This window comes from Carcharhinus amblyrhynchos, unplaced genomic scaffold, assembly GCF_965287045.1.
Source record: "Carcharhinus amblyrhynchos unplaced genomic scaffold, sCarAmb.v2.hapA scaffold_92, whole genome shotgun sequence".
NCBI classification, from domain to species: domain Eukaryota; kingdom Metazoa; phylum Chordata; class Chondrichthyes; order Carcharhiniformes; family Carcharhinidae; genus Carcharhinus; species Carcharhinus amblyrhynchos.
The window spans coordinates 574,527-580,925 of record NW_027649832.1 but is presented as its reverse complement, the minus strand read 5'-3'; positions in this window follow the sequence as shown (position 1 = coordinate 580,925).

Here is a 6,399-nt window from a genome sequence, read left to right as displayed (position 1 = left end):
TGTAAACCAATCAGAAGCACAACTCCTCACGCACTAACTCCCGCCTACTCCCAACCTCCTGAGTGACGGCTCGATGAACCAATCCAGAGCCTGGCTCCTCCCCCCCACCCGCCCCCGCCCGAATGATGGCTCCGTAAACCAAGTAAAAAGTCTGTGTTTACGCCAGTCCAACGCCGGCATACCCACATCATGACTACTGTGTTTACGCCAGTCCAACGCCGGCATACCCACATCATGACTACTGTGTTTACGCCAGTCCAACGCCGGCATACCCACATCATGACTACTATCGACTCCGTAAACCAATCCAGAGCAGGGCTCCTCACCCACTAACTCCCGCCCACATCCAGACCCCTGACTGACAACTCGATGACCCAATCCTAGGACAGTAATCATCCCCGCTCCACCAATCCGGTACAAGGACCCTCACTCAGTGCTGATTGATAGCTGAATCCACCAATCACAGCACGGCGCGTCCACAAGTTCTGCCGACCTGGACACGGCTCCTCAGCCCTGCTCCGTTAGTCGGACGCCCCTGTCTAGAGATGAACATCTGGATCCAGCAGTAATACCCGGCGTTCCGTCACAGCTCCCTTCATCTCCGTTGATTATTTATTCGTGTCGCAAGTAGTCTTACATTAACACTGCAATGAAGTTACTGTGAAAATCCCCTATTGCCACAGTGCAGCGTCTGTTGGGGTTACAGAGGGAGACTTTAACGTGAGGGTGGCGTGGTGGCACAGTGGTTAGTACTGCTGCCTCACAGCACTAGGGACCCGGGTTCAATACTGGCCTCAGGTCCACTGTCTCTGTGGATTTTGCACGTTCTCTCTGTATCTACCAGGGTTTCCTCCCACATTCCAAAAGTGTGTGGGTTTAGGTGCATTGGCCATGCTAAATTGACCCTAGCTTCAGGGGTAATAGCAGGGTAAATATGTGGATTATGGGGATAGGGTGGGATTGTTAGTGCAGGCTCGATGGGCTAAATGGCCTTCTGTACTGTAGGGGCTCTATGATTCAATGTTCCTAACCAGCACATCTTTGGATTGTGGGAGGAAACTGGAGCACTTGGAAGAAACCCACGCAGATACGGGGAAAATGTGCAAACTCCACACAGACAGTGACCCAAGCCGGGAATTGAACCCGGGTCCCTGGTATTGTGAGGCAGCAGTGCTAACCACTGTATCACCTTGCAGCCCTCTATCACGTTTTCCCAGTGACTCCTCAGTCTGTCAAAAGCACTCTCTCCCTCTCAGCCAATCGGACAACACCCTTTGATTGAAAGTTCTCTTCACAAGGAATCAACAGTGAGACAGGCAATAGCTGGTCCGCCTGAAAGCTTTGGGACTGCTCCCAACAGCCTCGTAGTCAGTCCAGTATGGCCATCAGCCCCTCCTGCATTCCCTGGTTCTGTTACTGCAGGGGGACGTGATCTCAGAGGCCTAACCTGGGGCTAGCTGTGTCTTCCTGTCTGGCAGGCCTCCTGCAGCTTGTGGGCAATGATAATCAGAAATTTCTGTCCATTGATGGAATTTCTAAATATTACCGGCAACCCTTTTTCAATGAGGGCCTATTTCCTTCTGCTGTGGCCAAGGTCCTGGAGACATATGCTATTGGGTGTTCCTGTCCATTTGGCCATCCATGTGCTAATACTGCCCCAAGTATGCATGAGATACAGAGATGCATCATAGGTTAGCACTAACATGCAGGCCATTCCCAACCTTGACTCTCACAGTTGATGTAGCGGACCCAAGACGGAGGCCCGGTTTAGTATGAATTTCCCATAGTAGATCAGCAGTCCTAGAAATGACCGTACCTCTTGGATGAACTTGGGAGTCTTTTATCGCACAGACTCGCTCCTCCAAAGTTGCCCATTTTGTAGCCCAGATAAGTTACTTGAGGATATATTTTTCCCTTCTTAAGCTCAAGCCGGCCCTTGAAAAATGATTGAGAACTTCTTCCAGGTTCTATACGTGTTCCACCTTTGTTTTATCTATGTTGAAAACATCATCCAGACAGTAGGCCATCTGAGGTAAACCATGTAAGATGTTCTTCATTGTTCTCTGGAAGACCAAGCAGGCTGCTGATATCTCCAAAAGATAACCTTGTGTCTTCATAGAGACCCTTTAGAGTATAGTCACTTAATTACAGGAAGGATATTAATAAGGTTGAAAGAGTACAGAGAAGGTTTACAAGGATGTTGCCGGGACTTGAGAAATTGAGTTACAGAGAAATGTTGAATAGGTTAGGACTTCTTTCACTGGAGCATAGAAGAATGAGGGGAGATTTGATAGAGGTGTATAAAATTATGATGGGTATAGGTAGAGTGAATGCAAGCAGGCTTTTTCCATTGAGGCTAGGGGAGAAAAAATCTAGAGGACATGGGTTAAAGGTGAAGGGGGAAAAGTTTAAAGAGAATATTAGGGGAGGGCTCTTCACACAGAGAGTAGTGGGAATGTGGAATGAGCTGCCAGATGAAGTGGTAAATGTGGGCTCACTTTTAACATTGAAGAAAAACTTGGACAGGTACATGGATGAGAGGGGTGTGGAGGGATATGTTCCAAGTGCAGGTCAGTGGGTCTGGGGGGTGGGGTGCAGTGACAGTCCCCTCTAACAGATTGGCACATACACAATGGCCACTCAGGGCACTGATGGTGGCCTCCAGGGTGCGATTTGGCTCCATTCCCGAAATCTAATCAAAATCACTAAGTGCACCCATAGCGTGGGAGGGAAAATCTCCTGCTTTCCTGCCCATTGGGCAGTTAGATTTTTGGGGGAAGCTCGCTCCTAATATCTTCTTGAATGGGGACCATAGTACTCCAGATGTCATCTTGCCAGTATGTTGTACAATTGCAGCAAGACTTCTGTACTTTTAAACTCCAACCCAATGAAATGAGTGCAAATATTTCATTCGCGTTCCTGATTACCTGCTGCACCTGCGTACTAGCTTTCAGTGTTTTGTCCACAAATATCGCCAAATCCCTCCGAATTGCAGTTTTTCTCCATTTATATAATATTTTGTTCTTTTGTTCTCCCTTCCAAAATGAATAATTTCACATTTTTCACATGACAGTTCATTTGCTTCATCTGTCCAATGAATTATGTAGATTGTAAACTGTGGTGATCCCCAGCAGAGATCCCTGTTGAACTCTACCGATTTCGAGTCATCAACCGAAAAAAGAATCTTTAATCCCCATTCGCTCCGATTGGCACCTCCAACTGCGCAGGTGCAGAAAAAATGATAGATTGACGCTCCCCTGCCACATCCCTCCCAGGCCAGATAATGCCTCCCCCCAGTCCCCACAGACATTGCCCCATCCCCACAACATTAATGACCCACTTATCCCCCCACCCAGACTGATCGCAGGCCCCCCCCCCCTCCCCCCCTACTGATCTCAGGCAGAGTAGCAGCAGACCCCCCTTCCCTTCCCCCAGCGATCTCAGGCAGAGGTGCAGCAGACCACCAGCCCCCCCTCCTTCTCCCCACTGATCTCAGGCAGATCAATCCACCCTCCCCCTTCCACCCAACAGATATCAGGAAGAGTGATCCCCCTCATCCCCACCTTGGACCTTCCGTACAAGGCTCCCATCTCCTCCAGACTCCAATGGCTGCGTGACTGATGTACTGATCCACCCACGCTCTCCCCCTTCAATCAGCACATCTGCAAGTGCTGACTTGCCTTCCCCTCAATGCGAACAAGTAAACTACATGGAACTTGCTGGAATGCCCTCATAGAATCATTGAAACCCTACAGTGCAGAAAGAGGCCATTTGGCCCATTGAGTCTGCAGCAACCACAATCCTACCCATTCCCTACCCCCATATCCACCAGCTAATCCCTGTAACCTACACATCTCAGAACACTAAGGGGCAATTTTAGCATGGCCAGTCAACCTAACCCGCACATCTTTGGACTGTGGGAGGAAACTGGAGCACTCAGAGGAAACCCATGCAGACATGAGGAGAATGTGCAAACTCCACGCAGACAGTGACCCAAACCGGGAATCGAATCCAGGTCCCTGGAGCTGTGAAGCAGCAGTGCTAATCACTGTGCTAGCGTACTGCCCCCCCAAAGTGCCTGCATCTGATCTGCCCTAACGAGGGGCAGCTCCATAAAAACCCCAAGATTGGACAGGCATTCCTGTGCAAAATGTATGCATGACCAGCACCCCAATTTAATTAGGTTGACTTTGGGAGGCTGCTGGATGCAGCAGAGGTGAGGCGGGACACCTTCTTCCCCCAGAAGGACGTAGACCCAGGGGGCTGATGGAAACATGGCCTGGGAGGAAGTCACTGCCTTGGTCAGTGCCAGGGCACTGGCTGCCCCCCGATCCAGGAAGGAGTGCTGGAAAAAATTCAATGACCTGTTCCATGCAGCAAGGGTGAATGCTGAACCCCATCTCGCATATTCCCCCAAATCTCATCCAGATCCTCCCATCCCCAGCATCCTGCATGCTTCCAGCCCCTGACCCCCGAGAGCCCCACTCCACTTGCCTGATACTCATCCTCAAAGGATATGGGTGAAGAGACCTCTGAGGGTGGCACCATTTTGGCATCAGCTGCCAGCTCACAACTCATCAGGTGAGTATCATCACCTGATACTCTGCTGGAGTCACACCATCATTTCTTTCATGGTTCCTTCTGTCTACACAGGAGAAGACCAAACACAACACCCATGAGAGGGTTATGACAGAAGGTGGTGAGCCAGACCTCCAGTTCCTTACCCCTTTAGAGAAGCAGGCGCCAGAGCTCTCCAGAGAACGGGAGATGCACGCGGGCTGTATAGTGACAACATGGTTGGGCTGCTGTCAAGACATGGGCACCTGCATTCCTCCACTCACTTTGAGCAACTTCTCGGGAGCTCGAGTTTCGGGTGCAAGGGACAATGTTAAAAGATGTACGAGGCATGTTTATTTGCACAGAGAGGGTAGTAGGTGCCTGGAACTTGCTGACTGGAACTCCCTGAGAGGTGGCCCCCGACTCAAGTGGCCATCGCAGTGGAGTCGCCCACCATGGATAGGATGCAGGTTGTCATCCAGGTCTGTCAGTGCCAGGTGATGCCAGAGCTTTTGGGCTCACTGCAGAAGCACAGCCGTCCCATGGAGTGACCCAGGGAGCCCCAAGGGAGGAGAAAGGGCTCAAGCCTGTGCCGGGGCCTTCCAGCCAAGAGACTGTGGTTGTGGCTACACCTTTTGACTCTCCCCTTCCTGACACCGGGGCATCTCAGGGGCAGTGGGATGAAGAGGGTATCATGGAAACGTCCCAGACACCTGAAAACAGGCCGGGTGCTCCAGTTCCTTTAAGGGGCATGTGATAGTCCCTTTAAGGGGCATCTTTACAGCTATGTGAATGCGATCGGGATAGAAACATTTGGTCCCCGGAAGGGTAGGGGGGTTACAAATCAGATGGGCAGCCTGATCGCTACAGGTTTGGAGGGCCGAAGGGCCTGTTCCTGTGCTGTAATTTTCTTCTATGTTTAGTGAAGAAATGTGAATCATGTGCTCGGCATCCCGGATTCCTCTCCCTCCCTCGCATTTAACTTTGTGTCCTGTGTTGCAGGGACACGTCCGGACACCCCGGTGCCTTCTGAACTCCAGGCTCGTACTGCAGCTCCTGCCCATCCTGGTCCAGATAGCTCGGACGAGTCCTCAGAGGATATGGGTGAAGGGACCTCCGAGGGTGGCACCGTTTTGGTGTCAGCTGCCATCTCAGAACTCATCATCCCAGACTCTGACATGTCGGTGAGCACGACATACCTGCTGATGTACATCGGGTGGAGGAGGGAACGTCCAGGCGTCTGGCATGATGGGACCTGCTGGAGGTGAGGATTCAGCTGGCCCCAGGCTGCATGCTGGGCCTCTGAGATCACTTCTCCCTCAGCTGCTGGAGATGCAGCAACAGAGCCAGGGAATGCAGGAGGGGCTGACGGCCACACTGGACTGACTGCAAGGCTGCTGGGAGGAATCCCAAAGCTTTCAGGCGGACCAGCTCTTGCCTGCTTTATGTGCTTCCCAGCCAATTCTCCCAGCTACATGCTCCCCACAATCACAGTATCCCCAATTCCCCCAGTTAAATGCTCCCCACAATCATAGCCCCCCCCAATTCCTCTCCAGCCACATTCTCCCCACAATCATTGCCCCCCCCCCCACAATTCCCTCAGCCAAATAATCCCCACAATCACAGCTCCCCCAGTTCCCCCAGCCACATGCTCCCCACAATCACAGCTCATTGCAAAGTTGAGGGGCTGCAGCAGTGCAATTTGCAAGGGCTTTGCTCACATACTTCAGCTGGAAGTGTGCTGGGTGCACTGGGACCCAGCAGCACCGCAAGACCAAGGTCAGTACTGAGACCCAGGTCCGTACTGCAAATTAGACATTGGACACCCTATAGCGTAACAGT